At 45.3% G+C, this 17,298-nt stretch overlaps 1 long non-coding RNA gene across 1 annotated transcript; it reads left to right on the forward strand.

Annotated features, from left to right (window-relative positions):
* The first annotated feature begins 2,791 nt into the window (after nt 1-2,791).
* Nucleotides 2,792-16,892, forward strand: LOC139828945 (uncharacterized). Its single transcript, XR_011741055.1, has 6 exons — nt 2,792-3,420; nt 4,088-5,133; nt 5,375-5,545; nt 6,653-8,069; nt 9,542-9,807; nt 15,463-16,892. It is a non-coding gene; the product is annotated as an uncharacterized lncRNA (long non-coding RNA).
* Nucleotides 16,893-17,298: the final 406 nt, after the last annotated feature.

Raw genomic sequence — 17,298 nt, forward strand, 5'->3', positions numbered from 1 at the left:
TAGCCAAAAAAAAAAAAAGTAATAAAAAAGTTTAATTCTGTTCAATACTCCTGCACTTCTGTTTTGTATCATTTTGTAGGAGCTTTACTATGAATTTACAGCTCTGCTCTGCCCTCAGTTACTACATACTGGTGAAAAGAAAGCTGTTTGTTTCAATGTATCTATGACAATACTTTTTTTTAGTTGTTCTTGAGAGGTTGACGCTCTTTTGATTACAGTGGTGGTATTTCCATATTGTAAACAATACTCTGTACTGTTACTAAAGTACTGTACATTTCTAGTTGCACAGTTGTGTTATTGAGTATAAATTCTCACTATCTCATGTATGGTGCTATTTTTTGTCGGTGGGAAAGAGTCTTAGCAGTCAATTATTGCTTGATATTTTATTATAATACAGGGATATATTCTCCATGGCAATAATATCATTTAAGTTTTTCATTACAGAGTGAAATGTATATATTTTTCCATTAGCTAATTTGCATATGTACTGTATCCATGGTAATTTTCTTTTTGGTGCTGGTTATAAATAGAAAAGATAAAAACAGTCAAATGGAATGGAACCAGTTGTAAATGCAAATCAAAGAAAAAAAAAGAAAATAGGATCATTCCATTTTGAAAAAATTGAGTCTGTTGAATAATAAATTTATTTTTTCCATAACAACTTTAATAAGGTTTCTGAACTGGAAAAAAATACCGAGAAACCAAACAGCTAGCAGGAAAATTAAGAGAAGGGAATGAAGCTGTAATTAGTACATTATGCATCCGTCTATCCCGGACTGAGACAGGGATTTGAGTCAAGGCCAACTGTTTGATAGCTGTGGTAGGTGTAAAAGGTGATTTGTCACAAAAATTCTGGCATCTCAGAGTTCCCAGTGTGCTAACAAATCAAGAAATGATGGGTCTTGTCCCGGCTGGGTTGCAAAATAAAGCACAGGGAATGTTAATACCTTGCGAGGTCTGTGGTCGGTGACACAGATGTAGAAAATGCCTGTCTGGAAAGAGCGAGGCAGGCTCTGGGGTATCTCTGTGGACACTTGCGCAGGCTGCGGGGAAGCCAAAGCTCATACATGGGGGGAGAAACATTTTGGGAGTGCTTTTGAGAAAGATTGCTTTCGATGTATGTTGGAGCTGAGATGAAGTGGAAGCTTGTTGTGTGTTTAATGGTAGCTGCTCCGCAGGGGCAACCTGCTAATGCCGGCTGCTGAGCATGTGGAAATTTATACTGGAGCAAAACTATCCCATCCGTTGGAAGGGATCTGCATAACCGAGCTGCACACTTCCCTGGTGTCAAATAAACAGAATTACTTCAGTGCCAAGTGTTTTGGATGTCTTTGTTGTAGGCACTAGCCAGAATCGTTGTACTATTTAATTCCCCCGCTCCGCGCGCTGAAGGTATTTTTGGCAGATAGCTGCCCACAGATACTCCTGGAGGATCCTCTCCCATTCTGTCTTACAAAGGTGCCATCACCCATATCCTATTCCAGCTCAATTCTTGTTAAAAGGACATTTCTTGGAGATGGGAGCAGCACCTTTCTAAAGCAGCCTGAAAAACAAGCCAAAGTACAGTTGGTGTGAGAGTCCTCCTCCCAAAATGATTTCCAGAAATTGAATTTATATTAAAAATAGAGCTCATTTACTGATCTCACGCTGGCTTCTTGATAATGGCACAACACTGATAGGCTCCCTGGTTTTCAGAGGTAGGAGATACCAATCCAGCTGGGATCTTACATATGACTATTAACAGCAGCAAAATTGTAGAAACTCCAACCAAGTGTTGCTGTATATTAACACATCATTGTGTTTGTGTATTGCCTGGAGTCAAGACATGATTGCAATTGTTGACCTGTTTAAACAATAAAAAATAGCTATGAGCCTTTGGAAGCCAAAAGGCTTTACATTAAGCTGGGATATGGCAGTGGCTGGGAGGGGTGTAAGGAATGGTGTCATATATTTGGCTTGAAATTTTCCTGGTACGTGCCAATATCTCTTCTATAAATCCAGTAGGCTTATATACTTAGTTTGCCTATTTTGCATGTAGCAGTTTGCTGGTTTTCTCTTACTCCTAATCCACGTCTTCTAACCAAGAAACCAGATGATTTGAAGCTAATTGTCCTTCCCTGTGATCTCAACTGTCTTTTTACTTAAGACATTTCAGCCAAGATCAGGTTGGTTTCAGACAGCTCTCCTGCTCTGGCATAAAAGTACCAGGAGGAAAGTATAATCTCTCTTCAGCTTCTTGGAGTTCAGTTCTGCCTCTGCCAGCTCCACCTGCTTCCTTCACTGTCTTGTGAGTCCTGCTGTACATGGCAGCCTCAGCTGTCACTTGGTCCCTTGCAGCAAGCTGGGGGGACCCTGCTTTCTCTGGAAGGAAATTTCTTTTACCCTGGCATCAGCACCACGCATCACCCAGGGAACTGCTGTTGGAGGACCTTGCTCTGTTGGTGGAGTGAAAACCTCATGTTCCTTTGTGCTTTCCCCAACACCGCGTGATCCATTGAGAAAGGTATGTTTTCTTCCTATCAAAGAGTGTCGGCACAAACACCAATATGCTGTGGAGTTCCAGGCAGAGAAGAACCATGCCAGCTGCACTAACATTCAACACACTCACACTTCTGACGGTGTAAGAGAAGAAACCCTGGTAACCTACTTGCTGCCAAGTTACTTGCCACACTTGTCCTGCTGCTGTATGAATATAGTGCGCCCAGAAACAGGCAGACTGTGGGAACTGCTCCTGAACAGCTTTTCCTTTTCAAGTACCTGGACTTGTGCTGAACATTTTCAATAATACATATCCATACAACTTGCACTCCAGCATTATTCTGTTTATCTTGATTTGGAGGCAGGTCAGTAGGAAGACAGAAGTTCCACAAACGCTACTAATGGACAAAGACCAGTTATCTTTTCTGTGTGCATTTTTTTTTGTCCTTTTACCATGTCTCTGGCTTCTCTTCACACTCTTTAGAAATGGGCTGGTTTGCCTGGAGAGAGACTTTCCAACAGCATCACTGCCTTGGACAAGCAGGACTGAAGCATCTTCACTTTGGATGGGAAGAACTGTCTGCTTATAAAAGGAAAGCTTAAACAAGAGAGAATATAAGCAGAGAGGGACCACAAACTCCCCTTAGCAGTAACTACCCAGAAAGGAATCCGTGAGTCTCCAAAGCTGACCTCCATGTGTCTTGCATCACCTCGTCTCCTTTAATGCCACTTTCATGTGACAGACCCCACAAAGAACGCCTAGAGGCTGTACTTTACCACATTGCTTATTTTGTCAGAACTACTGTGACTGCCAAATGGTGGCCAGACACTCAGACAGACTTTCCCAGTTAGCAGAGTCCTGCAGCTGATGTCTGGGCCTTGCAAATGTGTTCCCTGTGTGCTGCCACAGCCGAGATGCTGGCCGGGCCCTCATGGCCTGGGGTAAGTATCGGCCTTGGCCGCTGAGAGAAGCAGCCGGGCTTTCTTGAAAATTGTGGTTTCCCTCAGCTCCTCATGTTTGGCTGTGAAAAGCTCCTGTTTTGGTGTTTCATTCTTTCATCCCTCTGTGGCCTGGGTGGAGCTGGAGCCTTTAGTGTGACTTGTCTGGGTCACACCACAGCCCTTGGCGTCCTCCTTGACCTCAGGAGAGAGCGACTCTGCACGCTCACCATGGTGGAACCCACGGGACGTCTGTGTGTGGGGCTGGCTCCTGGCACAACTCGCTCTCCAGGTGAACCCTTGCATCCTTCCAGCCTCTCCCAAGCCTCAGGGAATTCTGGCGGTCCCAGTGTAACTCCAGAGATGCTTGCCTTGTCCTTCCTCCTCTGTTCCTCCCAGACACGCTTTGTGGCCTTGCATGATCATTGGCCTTTTCCCCTCTTGCTCTGTTTGCAGCTGCTTTGTCCCCCACAAACATGCCTTGCACCCAGCAGAAACTTCACCTTTGCAGTCTACAAAATACCTTCCCTCATCTACTCAAGTGCATTTAATCTCCTCCCTCAGCCCTCTGAAGAAAACTATTTTTCTCATTGTACTCCTGTCTTATGTCTCCCTTCACTGTTGCTTTTGTTCTGAGGCTTTTTGTAATGATTCTTTGTTCTTTGTGCAGTGGCAATTAGAAGCTACAGCCAGACCTGTGGATGCTGGAAGGCCAAGCCCAAAGAAATGGTGCTTCTCTCAAGACCTTACAGACTGCAGGTGGTCCTGAGGAAAAGGCAGATTCCCCAAGCAGCTCCATGGGGTTCTTGGCAGCAGCAATCTGGAAAGGCATGGAGATGAGCATAGACTGCTTCTGAATCGAGTGAGCCTGTACTGCGGTTACTGCACTGGCAGGGGAGGGAAAGGGATATTCCCCACTGGTTTTATATCCTCAGACACATTTTTTTGTTATTGGAAGTAGCAAATGGTAAAATTCACATCACTTCAGAGATGCCCCTTACAGAAACTGGGCTGTAAGATCCAGCCCCAAGCCTGGATGCTGCTCAAAGTGTGGGCTGGCAGAGGGGAAATGCTCGTTCGTTCAGCAGGAGGAGAGCGCTGGTAGCACGCCAGTCTGTATGGCTGGTTCCACTACTCCAAAAGGCATCAGCTGTTGAAAAATCACTGACAATTTCTGTAAGGTCACTCTGTAGTACAACATCATTGTGCAGCCATCCTGGAGACAGATGGTGAAACTATTCAGTCAATGAATTGTTGAAAAGGGGGTATCTTCTAACGGGATCTTCAGGTTGCACAAAGATCAGCACAAACATGGCCTGGCCAGCAAAGCCAGGCGAACCATTCATTTTTTTTTTTTTTCATTTTCTTGGAAAATACATTATTTGAACATTTTGCAGCTTCCATTTATTTCCCCAGCTCTGTATTTTTCCCCTTGATTTTGTCTCTAATGGCAAAAAGACCCGACCAGACTGCAGCTTTGTTTGGCACCAAACTTTCCTCCTGAGATGATCGCACAAGAAGCCTTTTATCACTTTGGCGGCTCAGAGCCAGAGCTGCTTGTGGTGGAAGTCGCCGGGACTGTAACCCCGGGCTGTCGTGGGACGAGAGTCAAGCTCGGGCTGTCAGCAAGGCGAGTTGCAGCCGTCGGAGTGCCTGCCAGGACACGTCAGTACTTCTGAGCGTGCTTCCCCCAGTGCTGCTCTCATTAAGGAAAAGGTATGAAATCCACATCTAGACTGAATTAGTCCTTTAAAAAAAATTAAGTGTTGTTTAAAATATAAATCCTGTCCAGAATCATGGTCTAATTCCTTAGAAAATCGCTATAAATCAGACCTCCCCTGCTCCCCGCTGCCTAATAGCAACATGTCATGTCTTGGTTTTCTCACAGAGCTGATTCACTGTCTGTGCCACTTGTGCTGCATTGGCTTCAGCACTGTCACCTTTGCTTTATGCCCAGGTTTCTGCTGGGGAAGGACAGTCCTGCTGAACTACCAGACTGCCGGTCCCTGCAGCTGTTCTCGCTTGCAACTTTTTCCCTGCACCGTTTCACAACACTGGCCAACAATATCTTGAGGACGGGAGTGTGACACTGAGCCCAAGAAACACCATCAGTCGTATTTCTTGGAGGGTAAGGGAGATTCCGGCCTTTTTTATTTTTCCCCAACCATGTTTTGCTGAAGAAACAATTTTAAAGGGGAAAAAAAGAAAAACCACATTATTGTGTAAGCAAGATAGAAAACAGCTTTCTGCGGTTCCCAGGTATTTATGTGCCATCGTCTCTGCAATGTTCTTAGCAACAATATTGCCTGTGGCTGGCTGGCTATTAAGTACGGGGTGTTTTGCAACAGCTGTGCGCACAGTACCTTCCTTCGCAAGCAGTGCCCTTTCCCTGGCTGCCCGCATGGCTCGGTTTATTTGTATGCAAAGCAACTGTGAGGTTATCGAGGCTTTCCATCAGCTGTACAAACTCACAGCAGAATCAGCTCTGTGTGCGTGTCTCTTTCTGAGAATTATAGGTTTTGGGTAGTAGACTCTTGGGCAGCTCCTATGAGACATCTGATCTTCCTTACGTATCTCTCTAGAAGAACTGCTGCCTATACTTATACAATAAGCTATGGAGTATCTATAGCCATATGTGTAAGAATGAAAAAGCATGTTTGCTTGTTTGTTTTCCAGTCTCCCTGCAGAATGGTTCTAAAAGCAGAAGTATCTTGCACTATGGAAAAAATTGACAAAAACATCCTCGTATTTGTCAGAATTTTCTTAGATGTTTTTTAGGGTATTGCTAAGACCTGCCAGGCTCCTCCCCTTTCCTCCCCTGCATTGCCCCAGATACTTCCATTTTTTGCTAAAAAAATCTCAAGTTTGGGATATTTTTTTGACCAACAGTATCAGCCAGAAGCCAGGCTGTTTTCTCTAATTTTTCCACTTAATTCTTAAACTATCTTCTGGCAAAACAGAAATATTGTTTTGATGGAAAATTTTCAACCAGCTCGGCTCATTAGTTTCTGCCAGCAGTCAAACAGGCAAAACAGTGCATCTTCCAGGAGAGGAGACTGTCCGAAGGGCCGAACACGAGGCAGGCGATGACTAACGCTTCTCTCCCCACCTCTGTGCCCCAGCCAGCATTGTGCTCTTTCACAGGCCTCAGCCCTTAATGCGAGCCATCTTTCTAGAGATCTTTCCAGCCTAAATCTCTTGGCAAGTCAGCTCAGTAATTCGGGTGCTTTGCCAGGTTAAAGGAAGATGTAGGTGGCATGGAAGGATCTTCTCTGACTGAAGGACCATGGGACTCAGAAGAGCCGTATTGTGCATCTCTCATCCACGTTGACTAATATTTGGAGCTCTCCAGGCAAGTACCAGTTGGAAAGGAAAGCTGAGGAGATGGGGTTGCTCCAGCTCACTTCCAAAGCAAGCTTCAGTGTGCTGTTGTTAAATGGAGATGTTTGGATACACCAGCAGCTGAGCCATGCACAGCCATGAGCAGTCTCCATGTGACCCTGAGCCCCTCCAGGGACAAGATCATAAAGTGGCTGAGGGGCTGAAATGACACCAGTCACATCACTGCTATGTATTGATTACCTATCTGTCCATGGGGAAGTGGTTTTTCACACTGAATCTGGAGCCTGAATTCAAGAGGAACTGAGCTCCTCTTGTTTCCTGAGTTCCTGTGATGAACTGGGAGACAAAAAAGGAAGATGTTCTTGCAGAGTGGGGCAGAAGCCAAATTTCAGTGTTTGGCCTCTGTAGCCAAAGGAGCATCTGCCTATTGGCTACATGAGCAGTCTCCTCAGGGGACAGACATCCCTCAGCAGTCCCTAATATTTGCAAAGTTCTCTGAGATCTCTCAGTGAAAGACCTTTTAGATGTGCAAAAGTTTATAGCCCTTCTCTGACCATTGCTGATTTTAGAGGGTTAAGTTAGGAAAAGGAAATACTGCGACTAAAGGAAAGCCATTAATATTACATTCTACCATTTGCCGGATAGTCTTGTGTTATCTTTGCTCCTTCATGAAATATTTTCCAATTTTCCTTGCAGGGCATTCTTTACAGGGGTAGCAACTGAGGAGATGTAACTTGGCACATCTCCACCTGCTTTTCTGTAGCAGTGCACATTTGTGCTCAGGGATTTGAAGAATTTCCTCTGCCTCTAGAATTGATATGCAAACAGTCAGCTGTACAGACATCAATCTGTCCGGTAGACATGCCGCATGACCTAAGAAATAATACAGGTGGTCAGCACCATGCTGGTGATTCCTCGATTTCTGGAGCAAACAGACTCATTTTACGATGTCCAGAAGATGGGAGGTCCTGTATACACCCTCCAGTAATGTAATCTGCTGTGCTTGACTGATCACAAAACACCCACCAAGAGTTCCCTAACAAAATTATTGACTTTTGCCAAAGAAAGCAAAGATTTGCAGGAAATGAGAGCTGTGACCTTTCCACCTCACAAATAGCTTGGAGATCTCAAGATGCTCATCTCAGCAGAGAGATGCTTGTGCCAGAGCAAACGTGGAGCCAGCCCTGTGTGGTCGGTGCAGAGCCCTTCCAGCATCCCTCGCTTTACCACCTCCAACAGACATCAATTCTGTTGTGATAAAAACAGAAATGGGCCAACTTAGTCTTCCCCTGCCTATTTGCTCTGTTGCTGTAAGTCACACTATGTATAGGTTCTGCTATGTCAGCAGGTATGGAATGAGGGATGTTAAATCTGGGAGAGATGAGTGTTGCTGGCTGTGTAACCCAGCTCATACCATCTGTCCCACTAGTGATTTCATCACAGCCAAAAGCTGCATGTGTGAGCTGCTCTGCACCCTGTGGGCAGCTGAAGCCTAAGGGAAAAATTTCAAAGAGAAAGAATGGGGCTCCAGAGACCCCCATAACTCTAAGCAAGTTGTTCTCTGGGGCAGTCAGCATTTCTGTTAAAGAGAAGTCTTTCATGTCCCATTGATGCCTCCCCGGTTGCAAGGAGAGCGATTCTTCTGCTCCTGAAGGCCCAAACTGCAGACACAGCCTTGGAAGGGAAGCTAGCTCTCACGGCTACGGCAAAGGAATGGGAAGCACGAGATCTGGCATGAAGTCCTACTCCCATTGAAGCCAGTGGGATGTTTGCCATTGGCTTCGGGGGAAGCCAAGATTTCAGTCTGCAGCCAGATCTGCTGGTGTGTTGAGCTGTGCTGAGAGCAGAACCAAAAAGGGTTCTTGGTTTCCTGATGAAGCTGTTACTCGCTCGGCTCCTCTGCTGCAGTTAGCCGGTCTCTCACCTCACATTGCCCCCTGCTTGCTGTCACATTTTCAAATCTCACCTTTAGACCAGAAAGCTTTTGAGGAAGAGGCTAGCTGCATGGATGTGCCTGGTGTATTGTCCCATGACTGGACCTCCTAGGCATCCCCACCAGCAAAATATCCCCCTCCATTGTGGATTATGGACAGTGCAAGAGAATGGCATAAAGCAATAGCACAGGGCTGGGATAGGTGACTTAAGTGAAGTAAGACATACAGGACTTGCTCGAGGTAAATAACTGCCTTTTCCTTCAGACAGCAGCTTGAATTAGCTCTAGAATTAACTCTGTGTGGTTCAGGAGAGCTTGAAGAGATTGTAAAGGTGATCCAGGGCTGGGCTTCCCTGCTTCACACCCTCACACCACCATGAGCTGTTGGTAATCTTGATTTTACAAGCACCCCTTTTTCTCATCTCCTCTCTTTCAAGATGAGGTGGCAGCCAAATTGCATTAGTGATGAAACGTGGCTTAGGTACTTGTGAGCCTGACAGTAAACCTTTCCCAAATTATTGTTGTTCCCCCTGCTAATAAGTTGTCATGCTGTTGTAGTGATTTAAGTGTTAAGCAGTGCATTATACGGTGCTCCCCGATGCATTATACATCCTTGTGGCAGCTCCTGCACCCACATGGCATCCACGTTTGGGCAGGGTTAGTGTCCTCCTCTGAAAAGAAGGTGAAGAAAGTGATCTCAGAGTGGACTGAGATTATTGCAGCCCCATTTTGGCCTATACAGGCCCCGTTGTTTTTATTTTAATGGACACATGGTGGAGCCTCTGTGTGCCAACAACAACAGAAAAACACATTGCAAATGATTCTTGCTCTTTATTTCTCCCTGATCAGGTCTTATCTTCCTGTTCAGTGTGTGGGTTTGGTCTCTGCTGCCCCTTTCTGGAAACATCTGTAAGTGCATCACATCTATAAAAAAAACGCATGAAGGTTTCTCTCCTGGATCAAGAGGCTGCCCTAGCTCTCCTCACCTCTCCAGATGCCACGTGTTTGACAGCATCATCTCCTCCTGGCCATAGCTTGTGTCCTCTGGCCATCTGGGGCTTGATCTCACTCCTTTGACACTTCAACAAAGAGCAGCTGGTGAGAGCAGCTTTCTGGTAAGTTGAAACCATTGTGATATATTTTTTCCTCACAAGCAAGGAGGTTCTAATTGTAGATGCTTAAAGTTGAGGTAATGCTGATCATCTAAAGATCCACAGCTAATAGTTTTACTCTGGTTTTCTCCAGCAAGTTGGAGCAAAGCTACCCAGAAGTTCAGCACTAGTGCAGGAGTGCACCCCAGTGTTACCTCTTTAGGCACCAAGGTTTTTAAAGGCAAAAAATACTCTTCAAGAAATAAATGGGGAAGAATAGGGAGGAAAGTAACGAGAAAGAAGGAAAAAAAAAAAAAAGCCAAACATACACAATACAGTATCTTCTCCTGATTGCTTAGCTTAGCTCCGTAGCACCATTTCCCATCTGTCTTTCCCGTCATTCTGAGATTGTTCCCCAAGAGTATCTTACCAGTAGATCCTTTCTCAGCTTAGTGACTGCCTCTGAGCCAACTTTTTTTTTTTTTTTCTGGTTCAGTGACTGGCACAATGTTTGCAGAACTCTGAACTATCTACTTGTTGCTCTTCTGTTTTCTTTGCTAATATGATCCCCATCAACTCTTGTGTTTCCTAGGGTATGCACAATCAAACAAAAAGAATCAGAATAAACAGAGGGAATTAGTGTTCATTCTTTCTTAACAACATGCCTGTATTTTTTTTTCTCCATTAGCAGATTCAATCCAGCTACTTTTGCTCACGTTAATTCACTGTAGCTGCTATCCAAAGGCTCTTGGTTACACGTAACAGATGAGATGAGGGGCAGGATTTTGCTTTTAGCAGGACCTCAGCATTTGTGTGTTTTGAATTTTAAGGAATGGGGCAAGGGGGCATTACCTGACCCACTGCCACCTGGTTCTCTATGGAATTAATTCTGTTGCTGGTAAAGTAAATGCATCATGGCCAACATGTTCCCATACACCCACACACCATGTTGACAGTCTCCTCATGGACATGACCCCAAAGCCAGCTTCTCATGGAGGGGACCATGGAGAATCTCCCTTCTTGTATCCGGACCTTGAACCTACAAAGTCTTCCCTCTCAGTTTTTTCCTACCACCTGAGGCCTATGGTAAAAGCCCCCACTGCCCATGGGAGCCCTTCTTCTTGTGGTGAACATGGTCCAGAGGGAAGGTGAAGGTTTTCCCAGAAGCACATACCCATTCCATGGCTCTAATTAGAGAAGATTTGTCTGTGTTTATTGCTAACAGTGTTCTTCCTTGCATTTGGTTCAGTTGGGAGCCTGATGAGTGACTTCCCAGTGGTCTTGAAGTCCAAGGCCCATTTTTTTTAAATTTTGTCCAGTCTGTTGGATACTTAGGGAAATGGCTGGGTGTATATATATTGTAAAACAGCTTCTGTCAGTGAAGAGTCCCAGCAAAGGATTGCATAGACTCCTGGTAATTATTCTCAGCCTGTCCATCTAAGGCCTGCCTGTGCAGGGAGCTGCATCATTAACCAGCAGGGACACAGCCCACATAGTAAAACACATTGTTCTCGTCTTCCTTTTCTGTACAAGAAACGGATTTGGCTGCTTGTGCTTTGTTTGGTACCTGGTGCTCATGCTGCTAGTGTTTGTGTCACTTTGCCACTGTTCACAGTTTGCAGTTGCAGCTTTTCAAAGTCTTTATTGACAACCCAACACATCTTCCATCACTTAATGCATGCGCACCCCAGCTTCCCAGAGAGCTGTCTGGGCTGTGCTGACATGCCCACACGTTGTGCAGCCTTGGCTGGATCAGTTCCCTTCCCTGTAACTCAGGGAACTGCCATGCAATAGTGAAGGTACTACTATAGCATCACTGGGCTGCAGCTTTATAAAGCACTTTGAGCTCCTCGGGAGAACAAGGGTAAGTGCAAACCTGTCCTGTTATGTTGTAGTTAAAGGGTTGCCTGAGATTATGGTTTGAAGTGAATAGAAAACAACAGCCAATAGGGCAGCTTGGATGTACTTAATGGTGGTCAGTTAGTGGTTTGGGGCATTTTCAGGGGCTACTTCACAGCCCAGTTACAGAAAGGGCAGAGCCAGGTTGGGGCTGGGACCCATCAGTTGGGCTGTGTGCAGGACACAGGAGTTGTATCAGGGCCGCCCCTTTTGCTGTAACAATTACAAGTGATAAAATGGCAGTTTTCCCAACTTTTCTCCCCACAAGTTGGTTTAAAGGGAATGGAAGCAGATCCTGCTATAGCTGAGTACATTACTGGCCAACTCAAATGCCGCCTCACTGTCTCTTCATCTACATGAGACTCTTAATGCCCCAAGTCTTTGCAAGTCCTGGCACAGAGCCCAATTGAAGCTTGAGCTCCAACAGAAGTTTTAAATTTAAAGCTATTCTTTTGGCTTCAAAAATGTGCAGATTGAAGCTCAGAGATGCAATTCAGCTGTTTACTTGCAGATCTGCAACAGCCCTGCTGTGTTATTGCACTCGCTTCTGTCAGGCAGTTGTGTTAACAGCACTTCCCAATTAAAGCAGCAGCCTCAGTTACAGAAAATGCTTTTCCTATCTGGGCGTTTAATTTTTTTTTTTTTTAATTACTCATGGGGCAAAGGGCTGCTTTGTTTCCCATCCCTTATTATAATGAATCTATCATCATTTCAGGTGACGGGGCTGGCTTTTGCTGTTTTTTTTTTTATCTTGCTATTTCCAGCATATGGTTGGGCCTATAAAACCCACATAATGGCTTTCTGGGGGCTCACATGGTGGGGAGCACTGATGTGAGTGACCAGGCAAATATCAGGTGTGCAAGCAACTGCTCACCCAGAGCAAGGAAAAAGACGTCCTTTTCTGAAAATAGCCCTGCCAGAAAATCCCAGAGCCTTGCTATGTAAATTATGGCCACTTGCCTGACTGAAATGTTCCTGTTCTGAAAACTTGGCTTTTAAGACCTTCACAGCCAATATCAAGGCTTTTCTCCATTACCTGAACATTCAGAATCTCCAAGAGAATAAAAGGTAGCAGATGAACCCTGCACCTTTCTTCATGGTGCAATAAATAAGAGCATCTTTTTGCATTTCACCTCACTGAAAGGGACATGCTGGGCTCCATCCTGCCTGTAGCTCAGCAAGGCTCATCCGGTGGGATGCGATGGGATCTGAACTGAGACCTGGGATTTTCACTCCGCTGTGTTTGCCACTGCAGACAATGCTGTAACTGCCTGCCGGTTTAATGTGCTTTGTAACATGAGCACAGAACTGATTAGGCTGAGACTGGAGGAACTGGAGAAGGACCAGATGCAGTGACAAAAGCACAGGTTTCAGCGCTGACATCCTGTCCCATGAGGCCACAAAGCACCCCTCTCCTATGATGTGCTTTTCCCATGGTTTCGTCAGCTGTAGCTGTCACTCTGGGCTTGTTCCCAGCACAGTGACCCTCAAATCTTGGAGCACCTTAGTTCTGCAAGGATGCTACAACCACAGACTCCCAGACTGACAAGAAAGCAAAGCCTGCTGCTGCCCCCATGTGTAACTTACTCATTATTGTTGCCATGCACTAGTAGAGACGTGGGAACCGTATTGGCAAGCATGAAGGAAAGCCAGGCTAAGCACAGCACAGCCTCTCAGCTGCTGAGATCAAAGATCTTGCTTTAGAAAACTCTTCAGTTTCTTTTGTTCCTCCTACGAGCTCAGGGCTTTCCCTGGGGCACCTTATATTGAAAAAATTGCATAGTCAGATTGGACATGCCTGGAAGTGAGACAAGCTGGAGACAGCGTGGAGACACGCGATACACAGCAAAGCACAGAGGTGTCATCGTCCTGTTCTGCAAGGATGCGTGTGCAACATTCAGAGACTGCCATGCGATGCGGAGTGATATGGGATATCAGCACAGCGCGTTCAGGCTTGTTGGCTCCGACCACGAGGACCGCAGAGCGAGAGACAGCTCTTGGCAGGCTGAGCTCACATGATAAGGTCATTGGAAAGACAAGTGATGCTTTCATCAACCTGCCTTTCCTCAGTATCAGCACCAGCTTGAGCAAAGACTCAGTGCTCCTGTAATATACTGTGCTCCACATGGCACCAAGGACAAAAGCTTTCTCACAAATAAAGTGCAGCTGTGTTTTGCCAACCAGTGTCTCAGCCCCCACCTCCCATCTCTCTTGGTCCTGTCAGATTCCAGTTTTGAACCATTAAATGGCATATTTTGGAAGAGTTACATTCCCTCTGGGTCAGTGGCACCCCTCAAGCAGAGGGGAGAACAGGCTGTAGGTACTGGCTATCTACCTGCTGCTTCCCTTTCGGACATCCATTAGGGATCTCACGGTTTTGTCCTTCTCTTGTGGGCAATACTTTTGGGGGGGCTGCACATGCCTATTATTCTGGAGTTCATCAATCCTGGAAGCTGCCTGAAGCCTGGGCTGATGGGATGTTAGCAGCAGCCAAACTCGCAGTGCCCCAAATGGAGCCAGTTCGTGGTTCAGGGAGGTCGTGCAGAACGGTGGCTCTGCCCATCACTAACACAGCTTCTTGGAAAGGTGGGATTGGCTGTTTGCCATCCTTTCACCAAGAGCTTTTCTGGAGCCAAGGAGCAATGCCTTTCACCGAGAGCTTTTCTGGGCCAAGGAGCAATGCCTCAGCTAAACATTGTCCACAGACTGCCCTGGACACTGCCTAGAGCTCTCTGAGAACATCTGGAGAGAACAACATGCTCCAGCAATTGGGGATTGCAAACATATGCTTCAGCTATGCAAGAAATCTTTGACTTGTTCTGAATGCAATTCTGGCTGGGTTTCTTCCCAGGAACATTCCTGTTCTTCACAATTCACCAGTTGCAGGAAGGGAGAAATGGGGAGGAGGGATTTTAAGAGTAAGGGAGAGGAAAAGGAACAAATCTTACAGTGCTTTCTTTAGCCAAATTCCTTCAGAAGGACAGGGTGTGGAGTATGGACTCCAGGATTTGGCACAATCCCAAGAAAATATTAACTGCAAAATTAAAACCACTTTTAATTAGTCATTTGTTTTTATATAAAGAGTAAGTCTCTGTTTTTCTGAAGTAATTCAGTGTCTCCTATCACATAAACCAGGCAGTCCCTGCCAAATGGTGCTGCGTGATAGAACACAAGCACAGAACTAGGTCTCTGAGCAAAGACACGTTATCTCCCCTGGGAGACGGCAGCACTGTTTAGATCTGTGTTCTGGTTCCCGAGATAAAAGTCTCATTCCTAAGAGTCGCAGCGTATGGGAGAGACTTGCAAATGTGGTACTCGTAGGTGGGAGTAATTGGATGTCTGAACTGGAGATGGATGATGAAGCTGGGTCTTTGTTAGAACACTTGCTACGTTAACAGGAGAAAAAGCTTGTGAGGATGGAGGCAAGAGCTGTGCTTCTGCCCTGGAAGAAGTCAGAGGTACAGGGCACCCAGTGTCTCTCACCCTGACTCAGGGGGATGACAAATCCCTCTTCTCATTGCTGGAAACAGCAGGGTCCTACCTAGGGAGGGCCAGAGGCCACAGTGGCTGCCATATTCAGAGGGACAGGCTAGGTGGTGGCTGCAGGGTGTCACATCGCTGCAGGGTGTACCTTTGAGTAAGGAAGGTGTACGCCATGTCCAGGTTGGGTAACACTGGGCCAGGGATGCCCCAGCAGATCAGGTGTGAAGCTGCTGTCAGCCCAGTCTCAGGGCTGCTCCTGCACAGCAGCACAAACACCGGCTTTGTGCTTCTTTCCAGGTGTGACCACTTAAACCATCAGCTTGTACCTGAGGGCGTTCAGCTTCAACCCAAGACCCTGCAAGGACAGTCAGCAACAGGAGTGGTGCTGCTTATATGCGGAGTTGCCCATGGCTGAGTTTGGAACCTGCTGAGCTAGACAAGTGCTTCCAACAGGAGAAACCACTAAAAGAGGCAAGGCGTAACCCCGTGATACTAACCATGCACTCAAAGTAACCTACATAGCTTAATTAATATTAAGTATATGCCTATAATTAATTTAAATGACATTTTCTTCCTGCATTGTGTGCCTGCTGCATCAACCTCTTAATATTATTGCTGTGTATATAATTCAGTCAAATTACATACAGTACCCACATAAGCTTCGTCACTCCAGACACCAGGGAGAGAATTATTTTGTTGTATTTGGCTGATACTTCTGCCTTGACACAAGGGATAACTTTACTGAAATTGGTTATGCTACCTTAGTCCAAAGCCAGAGCAAAGCCCAGTATTTATAAATTATTTACAATAGAGTCATCATAATTTCTATGATTCTATGTCCTGAACATTGGTGTGGTTTGATACAGCTGCCTTCCTAGTCTCCCAGTAGGAAACACCAAGATAAAGGTAGAAAGGAATACTCCTTTTTTTTTTAATATATAATTCAGCAATATCCAAAATATCAGCAGATTCCTGTTGCTTCATAATGCTATATAGAAGCCTTTCCTTTGTATATGCTAAACTAAACAGGAATAATTGGTTGATATTAAGAAGCAGATACTCAAGAAGTATTTTTTTAACTTGTGCTGTATGTAGTATCAGGACAGTAGTTTGTTACTTGTGAGGGTCCACTCCTTCATCTTTTATCGACTGTACATTATACATTTTTATTGTTAATGGCCCCATGTGGCGAAGTAAATGGGTGAACAATTTCACTCAGTCTTGCTTTTATTAATCCCAAATCACGGATCAAGTCACAATTAATGGTGGCCCTGGTGATTTATGAATTGCAATTTTTACTCCTAGTCATCCCAGGGAGTTGGAAACCATCAGATGCCAGCCTGAGCAGCTGCAGCCTTTAGTACCAATGAGCAAAATGTGTGTGGCTGTGTGAAATGGCCCATCGCTGAGCAAGGGAGTTAACTCAATACCAGAGCAGTAGAGACTGGAGCTGGTTTCTGCAAGTTGCATATTCAGTTTTTAGTTTCCCAAGGGTGAAAAGCAGATTAACACTGGGTGATCTGAAGCTGAAATAATAGATTTTATTGCGGAGCTTAGAAGGCTGCTTAAAGAGAAGCAAAGAAAGACACAAGGAATATGTGTCTGATGCTTCTGACACTTCCGAAATGGGCCTGAAAGAAGAGGGACAAAACCCAAGTGATGAAGAGAACAGCAATTCTGGATCTGAGCAAGAGCTTACAGGAATCGCAGGGGTAAAAGAGGAGAGCCCTATTCTAGATTGTGCTCTCTTTGGAAAGCCCCAACCAAGACCTTCACTAAAGCTTTGATTCTTTATCACAAAGTGATTAACTCTGATGTTCCCTGCGAAGGAGCTTGCATCGATGTGAGTGCTGGCTGGTGCCCAGCATCACAGACACATTGCTGCTTTGGATTAAATGAAAATGAGCAGAATTTCTCAGTTCTGTTACCCTCTGCATTGACATAAGTCAGGAGTAGGAGGATTTCTTCCTGAAATTCAGGGGACATATGACCCTTATGTTTCTTGAATGTGTATGATGACTGACCATTCATCCCTCAAACAGACTTCAGTTGTTTGGGGCTTTGCAGCTCTCACAATCTAGCCGCTAACAACAAAAATCTTCCAATTATTTGGAATGCTGACATCACCCATGC

Source organism: Patagioenas fasciata, chromosome 12 (assembly GCF_037038585.1).
Source record: "Patagioenas fasciata isolate bPatFas1 chromosome 12, bPatFas1.hap1, whole genome shotgun sequence".
In the NCBI taxonomy this organism is placed as follows: Eukaryota; Metazoa; Chordata; class Aves; order Columbiformes; family Columbidae; genus Patagioenas; species Patagioenas fasciata.